This window comes from Sus scrofa, chromosome 15 (genome assembly GCF_000003025.6).
Source record: "Sus scrofa isolate TJ Tabasco breed Duroc chromosome 15, Sscrofa11.1, whole genome shotgun sequence".
Taxonomy (NCBI): Eukaryota; Metazoa; Chordata; class Mammalia; order Artiodactyla; family Suidae; genus Sus; species Sus scrofa.
The window spans coordinates 132,540,502-132,554,265 of NC_010457.5; the positions used below are offsets into that span (position 1 = coordinate 132,540,502).

A 13,764-nucleotide genomic window follows, 5' to 3' on the forward strand; every position below is an offset into this window, starting at 1 on the left:
GCGGGAGGGGTGAGTGCCGGCCTCGCCGGGCACAGCACTGACAACCCGGGCTGCATGGGCGCCTGCCAGCTGCAGGCCGGGGAGCAGGGGCCCGGGCGGCCAGGGCCACCTGCTACAGCCAGTCGCCCCCGCGAGGCCAGGCCAGAGAAATCGGAGAGGCCCTCCGCCTAGCCTTGCAGTCGCCGTGGTCGCTGCTGTCGCTGCTGCCGCTGCCGCCGCCGCCCCCGCGGCGGAGCTAGAGCAGACCACCGCCTGCACCGCGCGCTTGTCCCGCCCGTCGCTCTTGGCCCCTTCCGGCCACCGTTGCTCTCTGGAACGCCGCGCCCGTGACCCGGAAGCGCATTCTCCCTAGCAACTGAGGGACCGCGGCGGCGCCGGCCTCCCGGGAGCCACGGTGAGGCCTCCCCGCCCCCGCCTCGCGCATCCCACCTTGACCCCTTCCCGGGACCTTCCCCGGGGCTGACGTGCGGGCCTCCGCGGCGCTTCCCTCGGTACCTGCGCCGGCGGCGTCGGGCGAGCGCCATCGGCCGCTGGCATCGCTCCCCGGCCCTGGCACCTATATCCGGCCCTGACATCGCCCCTGCCCATCCCACGCCCCTAGCTCCCGGCCCACCTGGCCTCCCAGGCCCGGCTTCTCCCGCCCGAGTCTCTCCAGCCCTCCCTTGTAGCCCAGTATGGTGCCCCGAGAGGAGGAGCAGAATTAACAGAGCCTGTTGCTGTAGGGAGGACGCTTCCCGAGGTTTGGGTCACCTGTGGATGCGTTCGCTTGGGTTGGGACACTGATGTTTAGGACTGGCAGGGATGGGACTCCTTAGGATCCTTGATCAGCCGCCGCTTTATTGTATGACTTGATGTTTGCCTGCTGCTTTGTGCTTTGCAAAGTCGTACACTTTATCTGCTTCCTTAATCGTGGAGACTCACTTGAATATTTTTAACGGATCCTTTAACTGGGAATTGGCGTTCCAGTTTTTAGTGCGTTTAGTATTCTGTACGTTAGGTTTTGGGTCTTCCAGTTGTCTACAGAAGGAACTCTCCATGGGACTGAGTTGGTTTGGGAAAAATTTCAAGTGAAATTTTACTACATTGAAAAAGTAGGGACAGGTGTTGCTAATATCTCTGATTTACATCTGAAAACAGATTCAACAGTCTCTAAAAATCCCACCTGGCTTCCCCTCCCCCTCCCCCAGAAACTGATAAGCTAAAATTTATATGAAAGTACAAAGAACTGAAAACCCTCCTTAATTAAGTGTGAAGAGTGGCACGAAAAAACTCTTAGCCTTATTTGAACATTGTTGGGTAATTAATCCAATATAATGGAGTTAAACTGAGGGATGTGAACAGTTCTTGGGAATGACATTATTTGGGACTACAGTGCAGGCGTTTATATATCAAAATCCATTATTCAAACTGTGTAACTTAATTTCAGTTCAGTAATATTTATGAAACACTGTATTATATGCACCTGAATGGATATGTAAGAAAGAAGAGACTGCACACCTTAAATTATGAGGAAAACTAGAAGACAGCATCTGTTTAAAGACAAAGTCAAAGGGAGTTGAGATCAGCATGGCCTGGAGTTTTCAGTAATATATTTATGGATTATATCTCCAGAGTATAAATACAGTTTGTATTGGAGGGGACAGGAAGTTCTTTTTTTTTTTTTTGTTGGTCTTTTGCCTTTTGTTGTTGTTGTTGTTGTTGTTGCTATTTCTTGGGCCGCTCCCGCGGCATATGGAGGTTCCCAGGCTAGGGGTTGAATCGGAGCTGTAGCCACCGGCCTACGCCAGAGCCACAGCAACGCGGGATCCGAGCCGCGTCTGCAACCTACACCACAGCTCACGGCAACGCCGGATCGTTAACCCACTGAGCAAGGCCAGGGATTGAACCCGAAACCTCATGGTTCCTAGTCGGATTCGTTAACCACTGTGCCACGACGGGAACTCCAAGGGGACAGGAAGTTCTAAATAGTTTCTCTCCTTATACTCTTAAGGGTTTGGGAAATAGTCCCATGTGACATTTTGTAATTTTTATGGAAAGCTCTAAGATCACTTGATTGCACTATGTCTTCCACTCTTGGTAGAAATCAAGCTGGCATTTTTTTGTGTTTGAGATCTAAAATAATGATGCTACCAGAAGGGGGCTTTGACACCTAGAGATTCTTTTTTTTTTTTTTTTTTTTCTTTTTTCTTTCTTTTTTTGGCTGCACCCAGAACATGTGGAAGTTCCTGGGCCAGGGATCACACCCATGCTGCAGTTGCAACCTGTGCAACAGCTGCAACAACTCTGGGTCCTTAATCCCCTCTGCCACAAGGGAACTCCTAGAGATTCTTCCCTTTGCTTCTGGAGTTGGTCTTACTTTTATATGAGGCACCACAGTTTAAGTAGAGTTAGTCACTGTTTCTTATACTTACGAGTCTTGTGAATTGTTGCTCTTTATTCATTTGAGGGCTGTTTCCAGAGTGCTTCCTCTGTAGCAGCCACTGTATCAGGAAGTACTAAAAACAACATTTGCTCCGCAGCTAGTAATGGTACTTTATCTGTGGGGTGTGTATGTGTTCATCAGGCTTTGGTGCTCAGCATTTGCTAAGAGACATAGAAGGGCCGGAGAAATTTATAGAGGCATCTGAATTGACTCTTTTTTAGAAGATGAATAGGGATTTTAGGCTCAGTTGCTTTGGGTAACCACCAAAGAGTCATTTGTGAAGATGCGCAAACTCTTAAGGAGATCTTCTAAAATGGGTTATTGCTTTCTTATAGGTTTGGTGCCCATTTATTTACTTACTCAGCAAGTATTTGAGGGCTCACCTGGCTCTGGGCCATGTGCATAGCATTGGAAACGGGGGAGAGTGCATACATGGTCCCTCTTCTTTAGCAGATGCTGTCAAATAGTCACAGGCATGTAAAACTGCAACTGTGACAAGTATTTGAGCTAGGGAAGTCACAGAGTGACATCTGAAGTGAGGTCTGAAGGATGCACAGGAAAAGAAGAATGTCCCAGGCAGAGAAAACAACAAGGGCAAAGGCTCTGTGATGGCAGGAGTCACAGAGAGGACAGGGGACTTAGGGCATAGTTCTATGAATGGATCAGGAAGAGTGTAGAAGATTTTGATGAGAGAGTAGGGTGGAGAGGTGTGCCAGAAGGTGCTGGCCCTGTAAGCAGGTTGAAGAGTTTTTCTTTATCCTTGGAGTAAAGAGAAGCCTCTAGATGGTTTTACGTAGAGAATCGGCTAGATTGTGGGTGGGGATGACACAATTAGATTGTGTTTGAATGGCCTGCTTTGTATTTCTACCATTGCTTAGTGTTTGAATTGTTTCTCTTCATTTTCTCAACATGTCCCGTCAGCTTTGTCCTATTGGGGAAGCTTCCATGTCCCATTAGCAAGGCATGCCCACCTTTTCTTTTCTTTTTTAATCTGGAGAAAAAGAATTTAGGGATTAGGCTTGGACCCAGAAGTTAGTTGATCTGAAATATTTTTGCATCAGTGTAACTGCTGGGTGCTAATTTCTTTGGCTCTTTTTCTTTTTAATTGTGGTTAAAAAAATAGTATAAAGCTTACCCTCTCTCACCCATTTTTAAGTGTACAGTCCAGAGGTGTTAACTATATTTCCATTGCTGTGTAACATGTCTAGGACTTTTTCATCTAGCAAAACTAAACTCAGTACCCATTGAACAACTCCTCCCCCCTGACTCCTGGCCACCACCTTGGACTCTCTGTTTTCATGGTTTTGTTGACTCTAGGTAGCTCATCTATGTGAAATCATACAATATGTGTCCATCTGTACTCTCATACTCCTTCTCTGCAGTATCCTTCGACTCAAGTCCGCCCAGTTCTTTAAGGCTCAGTTCCTCTCCCTGTCTTTCCACTTGGATTAATAGATCCAGAGTGAAAGAGGCCTTAGAAATCATCCTGTCTTATTCTAGGTGAGAACATAGAGTCCTATAGAAGTTTCAGTGATTTGCCCAAGGACAGACAGCTTGTGAATTCAGGCACAGTTGGGACTAGCGCTCTGGTCTTTCGACTTCTGAATGGGTGCCTTTTCTGCTTCAGTCTGCTTGCATTGTTGTGATTTCGTGCTTTATTATTTTTTGTTTCATTTTGTTTTGTTTTTGGCCAGACCCACAGCATATATAAGGTCCAGGGCCAGGGATCAAACCTGAGCCGCAGCAGTGAGATTGCCAGATCCTTAACCCACTGAGCCACCAGGGAACTCCTGTACTTTATTCTTTAGTTAGATCAGAAGTAAGCCTGAAGCACAGTGAGTTAAGAATCTGGTGTTGTGCAGCTGTGGCGTGGGTCACAGCTGCAGCTCAGACTGGATCCCTGGCCCGGGAATTTCCATATGCCACAGACGTGGCCTAAAAAGAAAAGAAAAAAAAAAAGGCTTTGTTGTTCTTTTTGCGGATTTTGGCTCTTTGAGATCCTTTTCATATTGAAAAGAAATCTGGAAAAAGAACAGCGACGTTAAAGGACTTACACTCTCTGACTTGAGGTCTTATTATAAAACTATAGTAATCAAATCAGGGAACTATATCTAGTTTCTGGGGGTGGAGCATGATGGAAGGTAGTATGAGAAAAAGAATGTGTATTTATGTATGACTGCGTCACTATGCTGTACAGCAGAAATTGGCACAACACTGTGAATCAACTATAATGAAAATGAAATTAAAAAAGAATTTGGGATTGTATTGACTCTATAGATATTTTGGGGAGAATTGCCATCTTCTTCTCAGCTATGTTTTGTAATTTTCATTGTGCATATCTTATACATCTTTTGTCACAGTTATCCTTATGTATTTTGTATTTTTGATGCTATCGAAGTGATGGTTTTAAAGAACTTTGTATTTTTGACTGTTGCTAATATATAGGAATGTGACTGATTTTCGTTGTTGGCTCTGCTCACTTATTCTAATCACTTTAAAATTGATTTCATTGTATTTTCTATATAGAGATGATATCATCTGAATACAGATAGTTTTACTTCTTCCTTTCTCATCTTTTTTTTCCCATTAAGATTCTCACCTTTTTTTGTATTTTAATGAATGTTATAATTTAAAAAGTTACAACATATTTTGCTCTAGTTTTTTAAATTACTTAATGAATTTTATAGCATTTATAGGTGTACAATAATCATCACAACCAAATTTTACAGCACGTCCATCCCAAACCCTCAGTGCATCCCCCGACCCCACAACTGTCTCATTTGGAAACCATAAGTTTTTCAAAGTCTGTGAGCCAGTATCTGTTCTGCAAAGAAGTTCACTGTGTCCTTTTTTTAGATTCCTCATGTCAGTGATGGTGATGTCTCATTGTCTGACTGATTTCACTGAGCATGCTAATTTCTAGGTCCATCCATGTTGCTACAAATGCCGTTATTTCTTTCCTTTTTAATGGCTGAGTAATATTCCATCGTGTATATGTACCACATCTTCTTGATCCACTCCTCTGTTGATGGACATTTAGGTTGTTTCCATGTCTTGGCTATTGTAAATAGTGCTGCAGTGAACACTGGAGTACATATGTCTTTTTGAGTCATGGTTTTCTCTGGATAGATGCCCAGGAGTGGGATTGCTGGATCAAATGGGAGTTCTATGTTTAGTTTTCTGAGGAATCTCTGTACTGTTTTCCATAGTGGTTGCACCAATTTACATTCCCACCAACAGTGTAATAGGGTTCCCTTTTCTCCACACCCTCTCCAGCATTTATTGCTTATAGACTTTTTGATGGCCATTCTGGATGGTGTAACATAGTACCTCATAGTGGTTTTGATTTGCATTTCTCTAATGATGAGTGACGTTGAACATCTTTTTATGTGTTTTTTTTTGGCCATCTGTATGTCTTCTTTGGAGAATTGGCTGTTTAGATCTTCTGCCTATTTTTTGGTGGATTTGTTTGTTTTTTTGGTATTGAGCCACAGCAGGTGTTTATAAATTTTGGCGATTAATCCCTTTTTGGTCATGTCATTTGCAAATATTTTCTCCCATTTTGTGGGTTGTCTTTTTGTTTTGTGTAGGGTTTCCTTTGCTGTGCAGAAACTTTTAAGTTTAATTAAGCCCCATTTGTTTATTTTTGTTTTTATCATCATTAATCTGGGAGATGGGTCTGAGAAGATATTGCTGTGGTTTATGTCAGAGAGTGTTTGGCCTATGTTTTCCTCTAAGAAATACAGTATCTGGTCTTATGTTTAGGTCTTTAATCCATTTTGAGTTTATTTTTGTGTATGGTGTTAGGAAGCGTTCTAATTGCATTCTCCTACACGTAGCTGTCCAGTTTTCCCAGCACCTCTTACTGAAGGGACTGTTTTCCCTCCATTGTATATTTTTGCCTCCTTTGTCATAGATTAGTTGACTGTAGGTGTGTGGGTTTAATTCTGGGCTTTCTATCCTATTCCATTGGCCTACATTTCTGTCTTTGTGCCAGTACCATGCAGTGTTTTTGTCTTTTGTCCTTTGTCCTTTTAGGGCCGCACCCATGGCACATGGAGGTTCCCAGGCTAGGGGTCTAATTGGAGCTGTAGGTGCTGGCTGATGCTACAGCCACAGCAACTCGGGATCCGACCTGCATCTGCAACCTATACCACAGCTCACAGCAATGCTGGATCCTTAACCTACTGAGTGAGGCCAGGGATTGAACCCACACCTCATGGTTCCTGGTTGGATTTGTTTCCACTGCACCATGATGGGAACTCCCTGTGCAATTTCGATGGCTGTAGCTTTGTAGTATAGTCTGAAGTCAGGGAGCCTGATTCCTCCAGCTCCATTTTTCTTTCTCAGGATATCTTTGGCTATTCTGGGTCTTTTGTGCTTCCAAAAAAACTTTAAGATGTTTTGTTCTAGTTGTGTGAAAAATGTCCTTGGTAATTTGACAGGGATTGCATTGGATGTGTAGATTGCTTTGGGTAGTTTAATCATTTTGATAATATTGATTCTTCCAGTCTAAGAGCATGGTATATCTTTCCATCTGTGTCATCTTCGATTTCTTCCATCAGCGTCTTATAGTTTTCAGAGTACAGGTCTTTTGTCTCAATGGGTAGGTTTATTAGGTATTTTTTTAAATTTATTTTTTATTTTTAAATTTTATTTATTTATTTATTTATTTTTTTCCCCGCTGTACAGCATGGGGATCAAGTTACTCTTACATGTATATATTTTTTTCCCCACCCTTTGTTCTATTGCAATATGAGTATCTAGACATAGTTCTCAATGCTGCTCAGCAGGATCTCCTTGTAAATCTATTCTAAGTTGTGTCTGATAAGCCCAAGCTCCTGATCCCTCCCACTCCCTCCCTCTCCTGTCAGGCAGCCACAAGTCTATTCTCCAAGTCCATGATTTTCTTTTCTGTGGAGATGTCCTTTTGTGCTATATATTAGATTCCAGTTATAAGTGATATCATATGGTATTTGTGTTTGTCTTTCTGACTTATTTCACTCAGTCTGAGAGTCTCTAGTTCCATCCATGTTGCTGCAAATGGCATTATGTCATTCTTTTTTATGGCTGAGTAGTATTCCATTGTGTATATATACCACATCTTCCGAATCAATCATCTGTCGATGGACATTTGGGTTGTTTCCATGTCCTGGCTCTTGTGAATAGTGCTGCAATGAACATGCGGGTGCATGTGTCTCTTTTAAGCAGAGTTTTGTCCGGATAGATGCCCAAGAGTGGGATTGCGGGGTCATATGGAAGTTCTATGTATGGGTTTCTAAGGTATCTCCAAACTGTTCTCCATAGTGGCTGTACCAGTTTACATTCCCACCAGCGGTGCAGGAGGGTTCCCTTTGCTCCACACCCCTTCCAGCACTTGTTATTTGTGGACTTATTAATGATGGCCATTCTGACTGGTGTGAGGTGGTATCTCATGGTAGTTTTAATTTGCGTTTCTCTTATAATCAGCGATGTTGAGCATTTTTTCAGGTATTTGCTGGCCATCTGCATATCCTCCTTGGAGAACAGTCTATTCAGGTCTTTTGGCCATTTTCCCATTAGTTGATTGGCTTTTTGCTGTTGAGTTGTGTAAGTTGCTTATATATTCTGGAGATAAGCCCTTGTCCATTGCATCGTTTGAAACTTTTCTCCCATTCTGTAAGTTGTCTTTTTGTTTTCTTTTTGGTTTCCTTTGCTGTGCAAAAGCTTGTCAGTGTGGTTAGGTCCCATTGATTTATTTTTGCTCTAATTTCTGTTGCTTTGGGAGACTGCCCTGAGAAAATATTCATGATGTTGATGTCAGAGAGTGTTTTGCCTGTGTTTTCTTCTAGGAGTTTGATGGTGTCCTGTCGTATATTGAAGTCTTTCAGCCATTTGGAGTTTATTTTTGTGCATGGTGTGAGGGTGTGTTCTAGTTTCATTGCTTTGCATGCAGCTGTCCAGGTTTCCCAGCAATGCTTGCTGAATAGACTTTCTTTTCCGCATTTTATGTTCTTGCCTCCCTTGTCAAAGATTAATTGACCATAGATGTCAGGGTTTATTTCCGGGTTCTTTATTCTGTTCCATTGGTCTGTATGTCTGTTTTGATACCAGTACCATACTGTTTTGATGACTGTGGCTTTGTAATATTGCCTGAAGTCTGGGAGAGTTATGCCTCCTGCTTGGTTTTTGTTTCTCAGGATTGCTTTGGCAATTCTGGGTCTTTTGTTGCTCCATATAAATTTGTGGATTGTTTGTTCTAGTTCTGTGAAAAACGTCATGGGTAATTTGATAGGGATTGTATTCCTAAGTATTTTATTCTTTTTGATGTGATGGTGAATGAGATTGCTTCCCTAATTTCTCTTTCTGATCTTTCGTTGTTAGTATATAGAAATGCAGTTGATTTCTGTGTATTAACTTTGTATCCTGCAACCTTGCCAAATTCATTGATGAGCTGTAACAGTTTTCTGGTAGCGTCTTTAGGATTTCTAGGTATAGCATTATGTTATTTGCAAATAGTGATAGTTTTACTTTTCCTTTCTAATTTGGATTCCTTTTATTTCTTTTTCTTCTCTGATTGCCTTGGCTAGGACTTCCAAAACTATGTTTTTTTTGTTTTTTGTTTTTGCTTTTTAGTGCCACACCCACAGCATATGGAGGTTCTCAGGCTAGGGGGTCTAATCAAAGCCACAGCTGCCAGTCTATGCCAGAGCTACAGCAGTGCCAGATGTGAGCTGCATCTGTGGCCTATACCACAGCTCATGGCAATGCTAGATCCTTAACCCACTGAGCAAGGCCAGGGATCAAACCCACAACCTCATGGTTCCTAGTCAGATTAATTTCCTCTGTCCCATGACGGGAACTCCCCAAACTACGTGAGCAGACATTCTTGTCTTATTCATGATCTCAGTGGGAATTCTTTCAGCTTTTCTCCGTTGAGAATGATGTTAGCTCTGGGTTCGTCATTATTTTGTTGAGGTAGGTTTCCTCTGTGCCCACTTTCTGGGGAGGGTTTTTATCAGAAATGGGTGTTGGATTTTGTCAAAGGCTTTTTCTGCATCTCTTGAGAGGATTATCTGGTTTTTATTCTTTAGTTTGTTAATGTGGTGTATCACACTGATTGATTTGTGGATATTGAAGAATCCTTGCATCCCTGGGATAAATCCCACTTGATTATGATGTATAATCCTTTTAATGTATTGTTGGATTTGGTTTGCTAGTATCTGGTTGAGGATTTTTGCATCTATGTTCATCAGTGAAATTGGCCTGTAATTTTCTTTTTTTGTGGTATTTTTGGTTTTGGTATCGGGGTGATGGTGGCTTCATAGAATGAGTTTGGGAGTATTCCTTCCTCTGCAGTTTTTTGGAATAGTTTCAGAAGGACAAGTATTAGCTCTTCTCTAAATGTTTGATAGAATTCACTTGTGAAGCCATCTGGTCCTGGACTTTTGTTTATTGGAAGTTTTTAAATCACAGTTTCAATTTCAGTTCTTGTGATTGGTCCGTTCATCTTTTCTATTTCATCTTGGTTTAGTCTTGGAAGATTGTACTTTTCTAAGAATTTGTCCACTTCTTCTCGGTTGTCCATTTTATTGGCATATAGTTGCATGTACTAGTCTCTTATGACCCTTTATATTTCTGTGATGTCCGTTCTAACTTCTCCTTTATTGATTTGAGTCCTCTCTTGTTTTTTCTTGATAAGTCTGGCTAAGGGTTTATCAATTTTGTTGATCTTTTCAAAGAACCAGCTTTTCTTTTCATTGACCTTTTTTGTGGTTTTCTTCATTTCTATTTCATTGATTTCTGCTCTGATCTTGATGATTTCTTTCGTTCTGCTAACTTTAGGTCTTGTCTGTTCTTCTCTCTAGTTGCTTTAGATGTAAAGTTAGGTTTTTTTTTTTTTTTTTTTAGCTTTTTCTTGTTTCCTGAAGTAGGCTTGAATTGCTCTAAACGTCTCTCTTAGAACAACTTTTGCTGCATCCCATAGGTTTTGGAGTGTCGTATCTTTGTTGTCATTTGCTTCTAGGTATTTTTCAATTTCCTTTTTGATTTCTTCAGTGATCCATTGGTTGTTTAGTAGCATGTTGTTTAGTCTCCATGTGTTTGTGTTTTTTTACAGTTTTTTTCTTGGTGTTGATTCAACTGTTATTTCTTCAAATATTTTTTCTTTCTCTACCTTTCTCAGTCTCCCCCAACCCCTGCCCTGCTGATTTCAATTACCCATATATATGTTGCTCAAAATCCCACAGCTCACTGATGTCCTCTGTTAATTATTTTTCTGTGTGTTCTCCTTTCTGTTTTTCATTTTGGATAATTCCTATTGCTTTATCCTAAAACAATTTATTAATTTTTTTTCCTCAACAGTGTCTAATCTGCTTTTAATCTCATCCAGTGTATTTTTCATATTGGGTGTAATAGTTTTCATCTCTAGAAATTTGATTAGGATCCTTTTTATATGTTCAGTGACTTTTTTTTTTTTTTGTCTTTTTAGGGCTGCATTTGTGGCATATGGAGGTTCCATGGCTAGGGGTCACCTTAGAGCTGTAGCTCCTGGTCTATGTCACAGTCATAGCAACACCAGATCCGAGCCACATCTGCAACCTAAACCATAGCTTATGGCAATGCTGGATCCTTAACCCATTGAGTGAGGCCAGGGATCGACCCTGCGTCCTCATGGATACTAGTCCGATTCATTTTCGCTGAGCCACAATGGGAACACCTTCAGTGACTTTTTTCCTCTAATTTTTTAAACATATGGATTACATTTCTAATAACTTCTACTTTCTTGTTCTTTTCAAATTATTCCCATATATTTCTATATTCTCTCTCTCTCAGTCTCTCTGCCCCTCTTTTTCTCACACACAGTACACAATACATCCTCTTTATTAAAGAGGTAATGTGGGAGTTCCCGTCATGGCTCAGTGGTGAATAAATCTGACTAGGAACCATGAGGTTGGAGGTTCGATCCCTGGCCTTGCTCAGTGGGTTAAGGATCCCGCGTTGCCGTGAGCTGTGGTGTAGGTCCCAGACACGGCTCAGATCTGGCATTGCTGTGGCTCTGGTGTAGGTCGACAGCAATAGCTCCGATTAGACCCCTAGCCTGGGTACCTCCATATGCCATGGGAGCAGCCCTAGAAAAGGCAAAAAGACAAAAAAAAAAAAAAAAAGGTTATGCAAGATACAAAATAATTTCCCTATTTTGTATATTTGGAAGGTTTAAGAAAGCTAGGTAGTTTGGTTTGGTCAAGATCAGACAGTTAATGTTCAGATTAAAATCTAGGTTTTTTTCACAACTTGTGCTCTTTCCATTACTCCTGCTTCAATAGGAGGGATAAGACACGTGTAAAACTAAAATAAAAGAAACAAGAGGGGAGGCGCCGTAATGGAGAAGAATTATGAAAGGTCATAAGGGAGTGTCTAGTTTATAAAAGACTTCCAAGGTTGCAGGAAGCATTTGGGATGAGCCTTGAAGGACAGGTAAGTTTTTGAGTGTTGCTCTAAGGAGGATGAAGCATTGAGGAAGAGAGAAGAGTTTATTTCAGTGAGTGGGGTTGGAAAGGTGGGGCATGTGAATTGAGTATGAATAAGGAAAGCAGGTCTTGTGGAAGGTTAGACTGAATTGTGGAGTATTTTTGATGCCTGGCTTTTTAAATTTATTTTTTATTTTTTACTTTTTTTGTCTTTTTAGGGCCATGCCCATGGCATAGGGAGGTTCCCAGGCTAGGGGGTCTATTCGGAGCTATTGCTGTCGACCTACACCAGAGCCACAGCAATGCCAGATCCGAACCGTGTCTGGGACCTGCACCACAGCTCACGGCAACGCCAGATCCTTAACCACTGCGCGAGGCCAGGGATCGAACCTGTAACCTCATGGTTCTTAGTCGGATTTGTTTCCGCTACGCCACGGCAGGAACTCCTGATGCCTGACTTTAACACACCTTTTTTATGTGTCTTGTCTTTTCAACTGCTCCATGGTTCTGACACAGGGGTTTTAAAATTTCCTTTCATTACTTAGTACAGTCTTATACATAATTTATAGGTTTATTGATTAATAACATTTCTTACTATAGCAGCCGTAGTGATATTTTATTAGTACTTGTGATTGCTTTGTTTATTGTATAAGAAATCTTAAATCTTGTGTTCATAAAATTCCTTCCAAAGAAGTCAGCATATTTATGCTAATTCATTATTGATTGCCTCAGCAGTTGGCTTACCAGAGCAAGAGGATCCCACTTTCTCAGGCATCCAGTATCCTGCTTCAACTTAAGCGTCGTTATGTAATTTTGTATTGTTCTAATGAAAGGAATGCTCAGATGATAGCATTGTGGGCAGAACCCAGGCCTGGTTCCCTGGGACTTTTTTACTTCTGGCTGTTAGGGAGGAGTATACATGTGGCACTGTCCTTGAACTCACAACTGCCCACCACGCGCAGAACTGGCCCTGACACAAGTGCTTAGCTGGACTCACGCTAATCTTTGTATCTATAGGACTTGAGAGCTGAGGTTTTAATCAGGGCTTCTTTGAATTTCAGTCAGTAAAATAATTAATGGAAAAATATCTGACTGTTCAAGTCACATCATTCTTCTTGCACTGCTTTTAATTATCTTATGCAAACCTTTTTACTCCTGAGTTCTGGCAAATGCCCTCTTTGCTGGAGTTCTAGTGCTTCTCAGTGAGTTTGATCAAAAAGCACATTGCCCTTTGCTGTAAACCCCCTTGTTAATGCAGTTTCAGAGGAAAAGATGAAAATCAAGGATTCCCTAAGTCCTGACTAGTTAGAAGGACAGCATAGAACCAAGCAGATTTCCAGTGACCTGGATTGAATCTAGAATTAAAAGACTAGGCATGTATTTACATGCATCTCTGTACAGTCTTGTTTGTTTTCATACCATGGTCTTTTATTAAATACTGGGAAGTTACAAAGTAATGTGTGCAAAATATGTGTAAAGTATACAGGATAATAGGACAGTGAATATCCATGTACCTGACCATCTAGTTTAAGAAAAAAATCGAAAATCTTTATGCTCCTGTTGCTAGTCCTACCACTTCCTTCCTGTTTCAGAGGTGAGATGAGTTTTGTATTTCCTTTATACTTGAACCATACAGTTTGTATCCTGAAACGGTTGCTTAATTTGCACGTTTTTGAAAAATGAAATCACAATGCAGATTTTTTTCAGTGATTTGCTTCTCTCTGTAACATTATGTGTGTCCACTTTGGTCATTTTTTTTTGTTTTTTGGATTTTTTTTTTGCTTTTTAGGGCTGCACCTGTGGCATATGGAGTTCTGGCAAATGCCTTTCAGGCTAGAGGTCTAATCGGAGCTATAGCTGCTGACCTATACCACAGCCACGGCAACGCAGCAT

At 41.6% G+C, this 13,764-nt stretch overlaps 1 protein-coding gene across 6 annotated transcripts in view; it reads left to right on the forward strand.

Moving 5' to 3' along the window:
- Positions 283 to 13,764, forward strand: part of DIS3L2 (DIS3 like 3'-5' exoribonuclease 2) — a 362,160-nt gene continuing 348,678 nt past the window's right edge. The window contains exon 1 of one of the 6 annotated variants that reach the window (XM_021074517.1): positions 283 to 394. The gene's annotated coding sequence lies outside the window, so the exon portion shown is untranslated. 6 annotated transcript variants of the gene reach the window in all.